This window comes from Rattus rattus, chromosome 2 (assembly GCF_011064425.1).
Source record: "Rattus rattus isolate New Zealand chromosome 2, Rrattus_CSIRO_v1, whole genome shotgun sequence".
In the NCBI taxonomy this organism is placed as follows: domain Eukaryota; kingdom Metazoa; phylum Chordata; class Mammalia; order Rodentia; family Muridae; genus Rattus; species Rattus rattus.
Window position 1 is genome coordinate 135814556 of NC_046155.1, and position 15436 is coordinate 135829991.

The 15436-nt window shown below is 48.1% G+C and overlaps 1 protein-coding gene across 1 annotated transcript in view; it reads right to left on the reverse strand.

Moving 5' to 3' along the window:
* Positions 1-15436, reverse strand: part of Apba2 (amyloid beta precursor protein binding family A member 2) — a 228599-nt gene that overhangs the window by 114418 nt on the left and 98745 nt on the right. The window contains exon 3 of the mRNA XM_032893467.1: positions 249-302. The gene's annotated coding sequence lies outside the window, so the exon portion shown is untranslated. The remainder of the gene's footprint in view (positions 1-248; positions 303-15436) is intronic.

The following is a 15436-nucleotide window of genomic DNA, read 5'->3' on the forward strand; positions in this document are numbered from 1 at the left end:
GCCAATGAGCAGTGGTGAGCTCAGGGTCTGTCTACTCCTTGGCAGTCAATCAAACACCAGCCTCAAAGATCTGTGCTCAGGAACACAGAACTATGCTCCTTCATTTTTCTGGAAATGGACATGGAACTGGTCCATCTGCCCTGTATTATTCTTCTGCTGAGGCAATCCCAGTTTGCACATGGCGAAAGCAAGAAGGAATTGTAGGCAAGACCATCTAGCTCCATGCAAGACTGCTTCTGATGTCTTACCAGAAATGAGTGCCTTGATAATGTCCTGAGAACTCTCCTGGTGATCCAGTCTTCCTGGAATAAAGCAGAAGGAACAGAAGAAATGACTTAGTTCTAGAAATGGCAACGGGGCTCTTCCATGCACGCAAATTTAAAAGTGAGGATTCCAAAAGTGAATGAACTATAATTCTAATGAGAGGACCCTAAACAAATAATTAAAAATGTTTCTTTAGCCATTTCACTGCACGATTATTGCCTTAGAAAAAACCGTGTTGGGTAAATAATGATGGCTTATGTACCCTTCTAGAAGGAGAGGCTACCTGCATATTAATGAAGCTCTTCAAAGGCCTCATGAATATGCATCTTTCCACAACAAAGCCTGACCCCAGCAGTTACAGAACCCTTGTTCTAGGACACTTTCAAAGAAGGCTGGGGTCCAAGGGAGGGTTGGGGGACAATGAAGAGTTGGTGAAAGAAGAGAAGGGATTTCCTCACTCTCTCAGTCAAGGGTCTCTGCCCTCCCTCCTGGCCATGAGGTTCATTAGAGAACTGGAAAGAGGACCAGGCCCCTCAACTTCCCTACACAGAGACTGCTTTACAAATGAGAGCCCAACAGACCTGGGTTGCATCAGGAAGGAAAGCAGGGTTTATCTGTCCTCAGAATTGACTCTAATCCCCCTTCTCCATATGCTTCAGCTAAAATGATGAAAACATAAAGGATTTTCTTTACTTTTTGTGGTGTGTGTGCGTGTGTGTGTGTGTGTATGTATGTGTGTGTACATGCATGTGTGCCTGCATGTGAAGGTCAAAAGCCAATATCAAGCTTCTTCCTCCCCAATTTTTCTCCTTATTTTTAAGACAGTCTCTCTGAGCCCAGAGCTCACTAACTGGCTAATCCGTAACTTCAGGTGTCCTCAGGTCTCTGCCCTCCTAGAGCTTAGGTTACAGACCTAGGATACTGTACCCCGAGTTTTACATGGATGCCTGAGGTTCCACACTCAGGTTGTTCTCTTTGCAGGGTAAACACATTACTCATTGATCTCCCCAGCTCCACTGCTGCCTTTTAAAAGGCTGCGTCCTAAGGCCTTCCAAGGCAGAAACCTGGGGCAGAGGCTTCATAGTTCATAGGGAGCTGTGCTCATCTTCTACCTGCTGAGAGGTCAGAGGTCACAGAGTGTGGCTTCATTCACCGGGGAGAAAGAAATGGGTCTTATCTACTGGTGGGAGCAAACAACAGCTTCTACTCTGGACTTGCATGATCACATTTCCAACAAAGCCAGATGGCCATTCTCAGTTCCCTGGGCAGACAATCTTAGCAGCAGGTCCTCCCAGCATTGGAGAATTTCATCTGTCCCAACCTAACCCAGGAGAACGCCTCAGGCCCAGAAAAAAACGATGACTAGAATCCTCTAAAGGACTGGAAAGGGACCCACAGATCCTTCACCTCTGTGCCCTTGTTAAAGTGGCAGGGGCCTGGTATTCACATAGCTGCACAAGTCTTTCCCAAAGGTCTGGTGTATATGTAGCCTTACAGATGCTGGCCTCTTTATCACACCCATGTGAGGTGCACTAAGGAAGCGCTTCAACCACATATTCACTTCCCAAAGTGCAGTCAGTACGGGCTGCTTGCGTCCTGCGTGTGCCTCAACGAAAGCCTGCACAGCCTCTGGGTGACTGTGAAGGAAAGTGACTACTGAGCACTGTGTCAGTTAGCACAGTGCTTAATGACAGCACAGCCATGAGGATCCAAGGTCCACTCCCCTCCCACTCACACACAAAGAAAAGCCAACCATGGTTTGTACTTGAAACACCAGCACTGGGAGGTGGAGATAAACCGATCCCTGGAACACACTGGCCAGCCACATCCAGGCCAATGAGAGAACTTATCTCAAAAAGCACGATAGGTCGCACCTATGCAGCGACACCTGAGGTTGACCTCTGGCCTACACACACACACACACACACACACACACACACACACACACACAATGGGGAGGGAGCAAGATAGGGAGAGTAGAATGCACACATATCATCCATCACATTAGGAAAATAAGGCAGGCAGAAGAGAAGAGGAAAAAGCTATCTGAAAGGCAGTTGGATAAGTGGCATCTAATGAACCCCCAGGATAGCAACTGGAGCCACACTCACATCAAATAAACGTCCTGGTACATAGTACGAGCTTGCTACCAGGATCCTTCAGAATCAATTAATTACTGAGTTGGTGCATAGCATGCTTGGTACAGTTCTGTGAGCAAAACACTTCACTCGCACATGAGGAACTGGCACCACTGCTCCTCTGTTGGTTGCGAGGTGGCTCTCTGAGGTCCCAAGCTAGTCAGCCAGTGCTGAGATCTGGAGACAGCTTGTCCTTTATAACCCTGTCGGAGTTTAGTTTGTGCTGTGAGATATTTAGTGATGATGACTTATTCTGCCCATGGTGCTTGAGGAAGGTGCTGGGGGTACAGGGACCTTGGGAGACGATCAGGACAGGACCAGCCATCTTGGGCTCTCACAGCTCACACTGGTGGCTTTATCAGAAGAAGGTACAAGTGACCTGCTCTTTTGCTCACCACTTGAGGCTGTGCCTGCACCCCTGGGACTGCTGCCAGCAGAATGGCCATCCCAATACGTAGCTTCTAACCCTGGACCTCCAGAACCAGGAACCAACATAAAGCATCTTTCCCCTGAAAGTACCCATCCATCCATAGGTGTCTATTGGCATAACAGAAAATGGAGTGGTGTGGGAAGAGAGACAGCCTCTGTCCTCCCCAGGAAGATTGGCCGAGAAACCAGACTCCCCACCCCACCATACAGGCTACACCCCTCCCCTTAAGGATGTGTCTCGGCTGCCATTCTGGACCATCTGGCATCACCGAGATTCATTGTGAGCCTTTGGAGGTCCTTGTGTGCATCGGCTCTGCACTCTTCTACCTGAACAGGGTCACCTGGGAGAAGCCCAGAAGTCATCCAGGGACTCCCTTCCCTGCCCACGGAGGACTGCTGCAGCTTCCTTCCCTAGAGAGCCTCTCTCTCTCTCTCTCTGCAAGCTCTTTCTCCTCTGAGGCCCCTGAACAGGACAGAGTCTCATTCATCTGGAGCTGCACATCCCCCGCCTGCTCCACATAGAGTCCCCAAGAAAGCACAAAATCCTCCAGCCTGGGAACGGTGGGGTGTGTTATACCTTACACAAATGCGAGGAAGCAGGCCCACATCTGAACTCAATTTAGAACCAGGCTTTAAGAGCCTATTTATAGGCTCCACGCAGCCGTCCCTGGTGGATGTGCAGTCAGGGCTCCTGTCCACTCTGATGCACTTCATTTGCATGCTTTTCATGTTTATCCTCTCCAGTTTCCCAGCAGCCCTTTAATTCAAATGCAAGGTCACCTACCACTTGGACCCCACACCACACCAGGTTCTTACGCTCTCTCCAGGACCTTTATGAGAGCAGGGGAAGGCCCTTGAAGGCCAGAAGAGTCAGTAGCCATCCCTCTAGGTAACTGAATCATCAAAACATATTCCAGCTCCTGTCAGCGGCTAAAAAGGACACAGATATAGCATGCCTGCTGGGGTTACCTGGGCTTCTCTCACTTCTACTGTGTCCGGCCATTCCTATCACTGCTGAACTCTTCCCCATTCCCTTCTCCCTCCCCAGGAGTGGGCATGGCAGGCCGCCTTAGCATTTGTGACTAGGCTTTGGTTTTGGATGGAGGTAGGAGATGGTCGGCTCCCTCCCCGAAGCTCAGTTTTCCAAGAAAGATAACGCAAATTCAAGCCAAAGGATTCCTCCTTCCCCATGCCTACCTTAGGATCCTCCAGGACTCTGGGCCTCCCCCAACACCCTATCTTGGGAACCACCACAGAAGCAAAGGCACTCGGGGCTTTTGTTCAATCCACAACGAGAATTAGACACAGATAATACATCCAATAAATAGCTTTCAGCTATCTGATGTCATATGCTGCTCCTGAGGACCAGCTTCTCACAGGAAGATAACCATTATAATTTCTGGCAATCAGGTACCAGGACTCATTAACTTCCTCACAGGACACCACTTCAACTGCCGCCATTGGTCCTGTGCTCTTCAACATGCAAGGTTCTGGGAATAAACTACTCTGTGGTCAAACTCAGCACTCCAAATGCTGGGTTTTTGGGCATTCCGGAAGCAAAGATTCCTTAGTGGAATGACTCAGAATTTACTGATTACTGATTGTGTGTGTGTGTGTGTGTGTGTGTGTGTGTGTGTGTGTCTGAGTGCTCTGTGTATGTGCCACACACATATATACATATATACATACATATATATTTATATATAAATATATAAACCTACATCCATATAAATAGATATATAGTTAAACAAATACATATAAATAAATATATAAGTATAAATACAAGCATTATATAAATGTATTATATATAAATATGCTATATATAATATATAAATGTTATATAAAGTATATATAAAGATATCTATATAAATATATATACAAATAGATATAAATATATACACAAATAAATACATATACAAATAAATATATAAATATCATATATATATATATATGCTTGGTAGCACCCCACTTCCACCCCTGGCAGGGCAGCTCATTGAACCATCCATCTAAAGCCAAGGTCCTCAGGGAAAGAGCACATGTACGTAAAGGGGTGGCACGGGCACATCAGAAGCAACCTAGAAACCATTTTCTTAGGAAATGTAAGGCAACTGTCACAGCTTGATAAAGTCCCAGACCTGGAAGGGGTGTGGAACCAGGACAATGGAGACACGAACACATCTAACCCACTGGTTAGACCTGAGAACTCTGATCCTATCCAGCCACACTGGAATCACCATTAGAGCGGCAGCAGGCTGGTTGGCTGCCACTAATAACCTGCTGACCACAGAGCTACGCAGGAACATCCGTGTGCTGACTGGAATACTCCACACTGTAAACGGCTAGATGCTGGGCTCAGTTTTGGGATGTCTAGAACTCTGTGCTCAAGATCGGGAAAGAGTAGAACGTGAAGTGGGATAATAACCCTGCAATAACCCAGATGTCTATCTATGAACAGGACTTGGCCTCACACCTCAGAGGCCCTGGGATGCCTCAAGGAGTCCCCGCTGGCAGGGCTGGCCTAGGTCCAGAAGCATCACAGACAAAGGGATCCTCCTGTACCCCTATGACATACCCTAGCACCAAACTCATGTTGGTTGAGTTGCTTGTCCTGGGGCTGCTTCACTGAGAGAAGCAGGCACTGGGCAGGTGGGCTATAGAATAGATGGTGTTCTGGGTCTCCTAGTACTAGAGACCCCGTCCAAAGTGCCCTGGGAAGAATGCAGCAAGACGACTCACATCTCCACAGATGGAGCAGGACCCACACATCACCCAGGATGGGGCTTCCTAGGATAGGAAAATAGATGGCCCCAGACCATGTTGGCTGTCACTAACTGATGTGATACACAGAGACTGTGTTCAGGTGGACAGAACAGGTTTCTTCCAGGACAAAGAAGAAAAGGGGCCCAGAAGCACAACTCCAAGAGCCCAGTCTTAGCGGTGTTTCTGGGAACAAAGAAAGGCTGAGCTCAGAAAGGGTCCCCAGGTCCTCAGGGCCAGTGGGAAGGAGAGATGGTCACAGTGGGGGCCCAGGTACTGTTTATAAGAAAGATGTTAAGATTCTGAATCACCAAGTCCCTAAGCTGACTGCAAAGTGAAGTCTTCGATGCTAATAACTCTATTTATAAAGATGAGAGTGTGTTATTTTCCTCCTGTGCAAGCTGCATCTTCAGAATAAAAAGCTCAACTCTCAAGACTCTTATTTGTGCAAATGTTTTGGGAACAAGCTGGATTTAAAGTGAGTCTTTGATGATCTCGAAGTTTCAAAAACAACTGCTTGTTACAGCAGGTGCTGCCGACTACGCTACTGGAGAGACTTAAAAATAACGTGCGAGCTGCCGTTACTAAAATGGATACGAAGCCCAGACTTGGAAAGATATATCATTCAAAGTTTGGAGGTGATTGAGCCGTGGCAACGAGCAACACTGAGCTATCAGCCTCTCACTTCCTGCTCCAGCTCTGAAAGCAAGAGATTGAGTGGGAGATGTCTCCACCGGTTCAGACTAGTTTTTTCCAGGTGAGTGTTGCCTCTGGCAGAACCCTTGATACCACCCCTGGAGACAGAGTTGAGGGTACAGATGTGGACTATTGGTTCAATGCTCAGAAACTTGTCCTCTAAACACCAGCCATTTCTCTCTCAGAAATGCATCAACGGGACAGCACTTGAACCTCCCTCTGGGGTTCGCCCAGCATCTGTTTCTGCAGAGCCTACTCCAAGGCACCATCAGTCACACAGGACGCAACAACAGCTGGTCAGTAACATACCACACTGATGACAGATGTCACAGTATCCACGTGACATAAAATGGCACACACGTGACACTAGACAGAGATTACATGATCAGTGATGGCACAGTACCTTAGTGTGTAAGTAGAGTCTACACAACACTTCTCGGAGCATGTCCTGACCAAGGCCTGACTGCAAATCCGGGCTACTTTATTGACAGGTCTTCTGGGACCGGCGGTCACCTGCCTCAGCTGTACTTTGCACTTTGGTAACTCTGCCCTTGTGTAGCCGATGCCATCATGGGACGGAGCACAGTTCTCTGTACCCTTCTTGGCAGATCTGCCTTCCCTATAATCTCTGACATATTTTCCCAATGATTCTCCACATTAAACTCATCCTGTTTTCTGGAGTCCTGCCAGAGGACAGTGCAACACGGAGGCATGAAAAGCTGGGCCTCAGATGCCAAGACTGTGGATGTCACAGACCAACAGCAATGCCAGTGGGAGGCCCGGATGAAAGAGAAAGGGGCAGCTTTCCTGGCAGATCAGCTCAGCTGCCTCCAACCTCAAGGTGCTCGGGATCACTGAGGGCTCCCCGGCCTCCTCAGTCACTTCTGCTGGCTTCCCTTCTCACTGTCATCTTTTTTTTCCCAAAGCCAATGATGCTTCTATTTTTGCTGTGGGGAGCCTGATGCTTTCCAATTCCCAGGTGTCCCCTGGGGGGAGGCTGGGATTTTGGTTTTTATTCAGGCAGCTTGGGGACTGAAGGAAGGGCTTTATAGAAGGCTGAGATCCAAGCGCAGCAGGGCCAGCCAGCCAGCCCATCAAAGGAAGGCACAGTGGGTGTGGACAAGGCAGCAATGCCTGGGTACAGGCTCCCATGTGACCTCGAAGGGCAGGGCTAGACGAAGCTCATCATCTGCTATGGTTCAGCTGTGTCTGCCACAGTTCACCCACCGGAGACCCAATCCAAAGGCAGTGTTGAGCTGTGGAACCTTTCAAAGGTATTTAAGTCAGGAGGTTTCTATCCTCAGGAATCTGCTGATGTGGGTATCAAGAGAGTGAGTGGTTCAGTTATCACAGGAATGGGTTTCTGATGGAAGATGAGCTCAGCCCTCTTCTCTGTCTCCTTCTCTGTCTTCCCCTTTCATCTTCTGCCATGGGTGATACACGTCTTATCAGACTCCAGTCCCTTCCCAGACCGCAGAACCGTGAGCCATGAAATGTCTATTCTTTATACGTTATTCAATCTGTGGAATTCTGCGATAACAGTAGAAGGGGGGCAGAGATCTGCTTCACAGATACAAACCTCTTACCCCTCCTGGCCCCATTCACAAGGAGGAAAATGAGGCCTGTGCAGATGAATTAGCTCAGCCAAAGCCACAGAGGAGGACTGAACCAAAGATTTAATCCTGGCAGGATGGCCCTCAAGTCCACACTCTTAGCCCTGTGCCACACTGAAAGTAGTCAGAGCGAAACACAAGTGCCATGCGTAAGTCAGACAACAAAATTAGACTGGCCAAAAAAAAAAAAAAAAAAAAAAAAAAAGACGAAATGAGGCAAAGAGGATGCCCAGTCATCCCAAAAGAACAAGTATATAAAATCAATCAGAAATATATCAATATAAATATACGGAAGGTGTAGAGTTTCAGTGACAGGCAGAGAACAGAAATGAAGGCCACATGCAGTGTCTTGGTTACTTTTCTATTGCTGTGAAGACACAACAACCAAGCAGTATATAGAAAAGAGAGCTTACAGGGGCTTGCCGTTTCAGAGGGTGAGTCCATGGCCATCACAGCTGGGAGCATGATAGCTGAAAGCCTGCTCCACAAGCAGGAGGCAGAGAGCGAGAGAGTATGTGAGACTGAGCCTGGTGTGAGCTTTTGAAACCTCAAAGCCAAACACATTGGCACATCTCCAACAAGGCCACACCTCCTAATCCTTCCCAAATAGTTCCAGTAATTGGGGAAGGAGCTATCAAAGGTATGAGCTCACAAAGGCCATTCTCATTCAACAGACCACAGGCAGAGAATGCATTCAGACTAACAAACACTTAAAAACAACTGAAATGCTGGGTGTCGTCAGGGAAAGGGCAGAGAGGAGACTCACGCCCGCTGCTGAGGAAGCTGCTCGCTATACTCACCCAGTCTGGAAAGCAATTTGGCTACTTCTAGTAAAATTTAAGATTCATAGCCTCAATCCCACAGCAACCCCTTGTTAAGCACGCCTCACGGATCTGTCTCACATTCACCAAGATACACACATAAATATCCATGACAGCCTTGTTTGTAACAGCCAGAAACCGGAAAGCGGCTGAACATTCATCAATGGGCGCCGACAAGCAGCGGCAGCACCACCACGCAGTAGCGCGCCGACGAGGCGTGCTCTAGTTGTGACTCCTGTGGGTGAGACTCTCCAGCAGAAGGTTAAGCAAAGAAGGCAGCTACAGATGGAAAAAATAAATGCCGTGACCTGGTATCGTTTACAACACGCTTGCAGACGGCCCTGAAATAACAGGTGGAGGCATCTCTGCAAACGCAGTGCAGGAAGGCAGCAAAGGAAACCAGAGGTGCTCCCTGCGAGAGCCAGGAGGATAAGAGCAGGGAGAGGGTCAGATCCTGAGCTCCCCTGGTATTTTTAATGTGCTCTCATATTTTTTTTTGTTAAACCCTTCAAAAGTGGATTCAACTCCCCTTCCCTAGGGGACTAGACAGGGTGTCTTGTTCCTAATACAGAGAAGAAAGCAGACCTGACACTGGGACTACCGAGGCCAGACATTTGGGACATGATGCTTCCTGTTGGCCTGGCCACTATGGTATGAGCCTAGATCCATCCTAGCATCTTGCCAACAAGCTACTGACGATGTTTCATTGTAAATCTTTACTGTGCACATAAATCAGGATCTTGGGCTGCCACCCAAACTGTGTTCCTGTACTGCGTTGGTGAGTTCAATTCCTGGGATCCATCATTTTAGAAGGATCCTAAAAGTTATCCTGTGACCTCCACATAAGTGCTGTGGCATGCATTTGTGCATGCATGCGTGTGCAAACACACACACACACACACACACACACACACACACGCAAGCATATAACTGAGAACGGACATAATATCATGCCCAATAAATTCCAAGCTCTGTCCCCTTTTGGTAGAGCTCTTGGGCTAAGTTGACAGAGTTTAATCCAGGTTTTTCCTGCTGTCTTTTGACCTTGATTTGCTAGGAAATGACATTGTGTGTTCTCATCATTCATCGCTCTCCAGCTGGACCAAAGGAGATGCAAACAGAACAAAAGTGTGCCCGTCCTCAGTCCTCAGCCCTCAGCCTTACGTCAGCACCGAAGGGACTTCAGTAGACTATGGCCAGCCCGGTTACTAGCTGCCTCCTCTTCCCTGAAATGCCTGCTACCCAAGCCTCCCAGCTATTGGCACCTCAGACTCAGCCCTTCAAGATCTTGGACTTTGCACTATGGTGTTTGGGACCCAAGTTAAGCTATGCCCCAAGGAGATCCAGTCCCCTCACAGACAGCGGGAGGCAGGGGCATCTGTTTATGCTACCAAGCTAGGACCGCTGCTGAGCTCAGCTGCTGTCTGGAAACAGGGCCCTGGAGTTCCTCTCTGGCCTTTGGGTCAATAGCCTTTCTTGAGAGGAGTCACCTCCAAGGGGCCACTGAGGTTGGTGCCAGATGGAGATGGGGGGCTCTGTGGCTGTAGCAGTCATTGTGACACTGGGGCAGAACATGGGAAAAACAGTTTGCTTTGTCTCTGTTCAGACGCTTCCATCCCATTGCTTCTGAACTGTGGGGCAGTCACCATGGCAAAAGGGAACCACTCCGAGCTGTTAGACTCAAGTTGGAAGAAAGCAAGATCTCACTGCACCCCGTAAGGCATGCCTCCATCGCCTAACTTCCTCCCTGGCTGCACATCTGCCTCCTTCCGATAGTGTCACAGGCTGGAGACCAAGGTCTTCATGCATGATTTAAGGGGTGGGGGACAGGGGTAGGAGAGGAGTCATTCAACATCAAAATTATAATAGGGACCCTGGTCAGCAACAATCTCTGCCATTGAGTGGGAAAGGGGTTCCCTAGGAACCTGTGCCATGGGCTTGCTGTGTGGCTTAAATGAACTGTGAAAAACACATACCTTGTTCTAAGGCTGTCAGGGTCATACGACCTGGAACTATCTTACCCTTACTCATACCATCCCCACCCATGGGGCAGAACCTAGGTGATACTAGTCACCATCCCTACTATGTGCACCCCAAGTCACCCTGTACCAAGCCTGGCATCGGAAGTACCAAGCGCCATGCCTAGGGAACCTGACTGTGTAGCCTACCACTTGGCCACCTTTGCACACCCAACAGCCAAAGGTGTTAGCTGCCTACATCGCCCACCAAGTAGGAGAGTCTGAATTAGTCTCTAGAACACATTTAAAGAGGAAGTCAGCAGAGAAAACCATATTCCTGGGGTGGCACAGGTTGTCTAGCATGACTGAGACTCAAGACAAAGATCTTGCCCAGGAGTGGGGACCCCAAGATGGCCTCGGTACTTTGGGTCAGAAGGTCCTGTGAAGTGCCTCCTAATGCCCTTCCCACATGCGCTCTAGACCCACACCCTCTGCAGTCATGAGGCTCCCAGAGGCTGTCCCAGGGCCCTGAACTTGTCTTTCACAGGTAAGAGCTCAGCTGCTAGCAAAACTGATGTGTTAGGTACTCTGAACTGCAAACGGACAGAAAACTATATAAACAACCAAAGGGAGTGGTGGGTGGCTCTGTCACTTTGGGACTTGAGCTCAAGGTGAACAGCCAAGCTGCAGTCAAGGGTTGGGGAGAAGGCTATGCACTTCCTGGTAGACAGGAAGAGGAAGAAGAGGATGTCCGTGCCTCTGCCATGTTCCTCCGTTGGCCCACCCCCACCCTAGTGCCGCCATTCAGGAGCATCTTCCCCATTATTGAGTTCCCTCTGGAAACACCCTCACGGACGCACTCAGAGGTGTACTTAATGAGATCAAATTGACAATGAAAGGTAATTATCACAGCCCAGGTTGCCCACCCTGAGAGTGACCTATTGATGACCCTGCTCATGTCCTCTACCCTGAGAATTTCTATCCCACACAAGTCTTGAAGGAAAAGAGTTTGGGTTGTTTTTTGTTTGTTTGTTTGTTTGTTTGTTTTGGTTCTTTTTGTTTGTTTATTTGTTTTTTTGTTTGTTTTTTTGTTTGCTTGTTTTCAATATGCCAAGAGACTCAGAAAACAATGCACCAGAAAGCTAAAGACACGGAAAACTGTTCTGCAAGGCCCCGAACTTCAAGCTTCATGTTAGACAGGACTCAGATGGTGACATCCAAGTCACCACTAGAACCAGTGACTCAGCTGCCGGAGATACACCATGAACACACATCTCCAGTAGAGAAATTTAGTTCCATTTCTTTTTCATTTTTCATTTATTTATTTAGTGTATACGTGCATATGTGAATGCGCGTGTGTGTGTGTGCATGTGTGTGTGCGTGTGTATGTGTGTGTGTGTGTGTGTGTGTGTGTGTGTGTGTGTATGTGTGTGTGCACTCAAGTACTTTCAGAAGTCAGAAGAAGACATCGGATTATCAGATCCCAGGATCTGAATTATAAGGGATCTGAATTATAAGTGATTGTTAGGTCCCTGATGTGAGAACTTGGAACCAAACTTGGGTTCTCTGTAAGGTCAACTTGGGTTCTCTGTAAGGTCAACTTGGGTTCTCTGTAAGGTCAACTTGGGTTCTCTGTAAGGTCAACTTGGGTTCTCTGTAAGGTCAATACTTGTTCTTAACTGCTGAAACACCTCTCTAGCCTCTCCCATCTTGCTATGTCCATGACGTCAAATGTGCTGTGGTTAATCTCCATTGTCAGACTAGATCCAAATTACTCAAGAGTCCTGCCTTCTCTGGGGCATGCCTGTGATGGGTTGTCTGGATTAAGGTTTGCCTCGGAGTATCCCTCTGATCGATGACATTCATTGAAATGTGAAGACTCTGCCCTCAGGGTGGGAGGCTGCCTTAGGGAAGTCTGAGAGGGAAGATTTTGCTTTTTGCCTGCTTGTCTTTGCATCTTACTGGTGAGTTCACCTACCCTACTGTTGCTGCTGTTGTTGCTGCTGACACATTCCCTCACTGATACCAGACCCTAGCATCTTTGAGCTTCTAATATAGACTGAAGAAGAGCAGCTCTCCTGGGATCCCCCAGGCCTTCAGCCCCTGATTAGGAATCCTCACATAATTAGCTTCAGGACATGAACAGCTACTGAGTTCTCAGTCTCTTCAAGTGGGACACAGTAATTGTTGGACTACCCAGACCATATTGTGGAAACTCTAATAAATCCTCATTCATTGTGTTAGTTCTGTTCTTCCAGAGAGCCCTCAGACAGAGAGGAATCCAGTTGCACAGCTTCCACTGGTGTGAATGGAGTCTTGCATCGCACCCCTCGGTGTTACCCTGAGATGACTGCAACCTACAGTCATTGCCAAGGGTGGCCCATTACCGAATTTCAGTTTGACTTCTAGAGCGGGCTGACACCAGTTCTGTACGCAGCCACACCAGCCTTCTGTGAGCTTCGGAGGGATGTATGCTCTCAGCACACTGCCAAATGTCTCCGAGTTTGTCAAGGCTCTGCGGTACTCTTTGTTAAGTTTCCCTACCATGGTAATCATTGTCTTGGTTTGTTTCGTGTCTGTCTTCATCAATTCTCTGATTGATTATTAAGTTTTAATAGGATGTGACTGCTTTGAGGACTATAGATAATCTTTCCATTGCAAAAAAAACAGAAATGTTGACAATGAGCACATGTGCACCAAGGCCTATGAGAATACATGAACCAGCCCTAAGATGACATTAATACAATAGGAGAGAGAACAAAGAGAAACAGGATTCATGGTAACACAGTCAAACCATTAGATCCAATCTTGCCTGCGACCAACTGGTCTGGATTTCTCAATTGCCCAAGGAAAATGATTCATGTCACTTGAAATGTGGTTTTGCTATTTGCATGCAGTGTGTTAATGGATGTCAGAGGGGCAGCATGATCTGATCATCCAAAAAAAGCAGAAGTTAAAGACAAACTAGGGTCCATCGAGTCCCTACACTCACATCAAAATATTGGGCCATGTGATTTAAAACAGACACAAACTTCTTTATTCTTTATTACCTTAGAGGTAGGTCCACATTTCCGTTTGTACACAGTAGAAATGATCAGAAATTAAATTCAGTTTGAGTTCTCATTGCCCTGAGCCTAATGGTCAGCAGTGAATCTGCTAAGTGCTTGGGCTGCATGGAGTGGTTCCCATCTCTAAAAGGCAGCTTTGACCCTGGCTGACCCTCTTGTGCTCCTGGGAAATCTTAAGGCAGCCTTCAGAAATGAATTTTCTTTTAATTAGCAACACAAATAAGCACTGTTCTGCTGGTCATCTGGCTCTCGCTGCATTGGTCTGGTCCCCTTGCCACTGACCCCCACCCCACTGTATCCTACCCCATACTCTCCGTCCCACCCCAGTCTCATTCTGTAACTGATGCAAAAAACCAAAGGACAATCAGAAAGCTCATCTTGGAACCCCTCTGCCTATCCCACTTGGGGCCCAAATATCGGAGGTCCCAGACGCCGGTGAGTTACTTACAGTCATAGACAAGGTCTAACACAATGTCAGAAGGTGCAGAACAGATCACTCCACTCAGTCTCCCTGCCATGATGTCACATGTGCCCTGCGACCATCTGCTAATGCAGGCGGGTGGCCATCAGTGCTTCAGAGGAGGACTCTAGAGGGACAGGGAAGTGTACGCGAGACTCCTGCCAAGTACACTCAACCATGCTAGATACAGCGATAGGCTGACACACACAGGGAGGGTATGAAATAAAAGATGGACCCTACCCAAAAAGGGGTCCCCTTCCTGCACTGCATCTTCCCCCAGAGAAACCATACTATCTTAAAACAGGCGGGAGTGTGGTGAGTCCCTGACTGAAGTGGGCAGTAAGGGCCTTTGATGGACAAATCAAATGACATTGAGAGGACCACACTATGCACCTCTGAAGGCAGAACAAAGGCCCAAAGGAGATGAAATGACCTTCTCCCAGTGTAACAAGAGTAGCAAGAGCCCAGGAGCGCCACGAATGCCAATGAAGAAGAGCAAGGACACAGCAGAACAGCCAGGAGAGAGCTGTGAGGCAGGACGGCCAAGGCCACAGTGTGACCCAAGAACAAAGCCTATAGAGAAGTAAGGGGGGCAGCATGAGGCATACCAGAGGTCAGGTCCACAACGATTCCTGGGTAGAAGAAGCATCAGGGATAGAAGGGCTGGCCGAAGTATACCAGTAAACCCTCAAAAGTGCTTGCTTGCTTAACTAATCTTGTGCCCTCAACAGTGCTAGCTTGTACCTAGCTAGTCTTAAATACCCTTGGGAAGATGGCAGGTGGCAAGAACTGAGACTCGGGCTATGCTGACACTGCAGAGAGTCCAGGGCCTCAGACCCAGAGGATTTTTTAAAATCTCTGCCCCTAAACCTGCCGTGCAGAGGCCTTTGGACTAATCAAAAGCTTTCAGGGCCATTAAGCAACACCGGCTGTTCAAGATCCTTAATGGGTTTAGAAAAATACATCCCAACTCCCGCAGCTAGCACAGTTCTTTCTCCAGCCTGCTGAACTGCATGCTACGCAGAAGGAAGCTAGGACCCCATCCTCCTGCAGCCCTGGGGGGGAGCATGGCATGGCGGCTCCACCCTGCAGGGAGCAGACACACCACGGAAGGACGTGTCCTCCGTACCAGTGCACACCTAAGCACCCTCACAGTTGGGTCTGCTACAGCTCACAAGCTGCCGGCAGAGTTTTTATGAGAAAAAAAATGGGAAAACGAACCTCCTTCACAT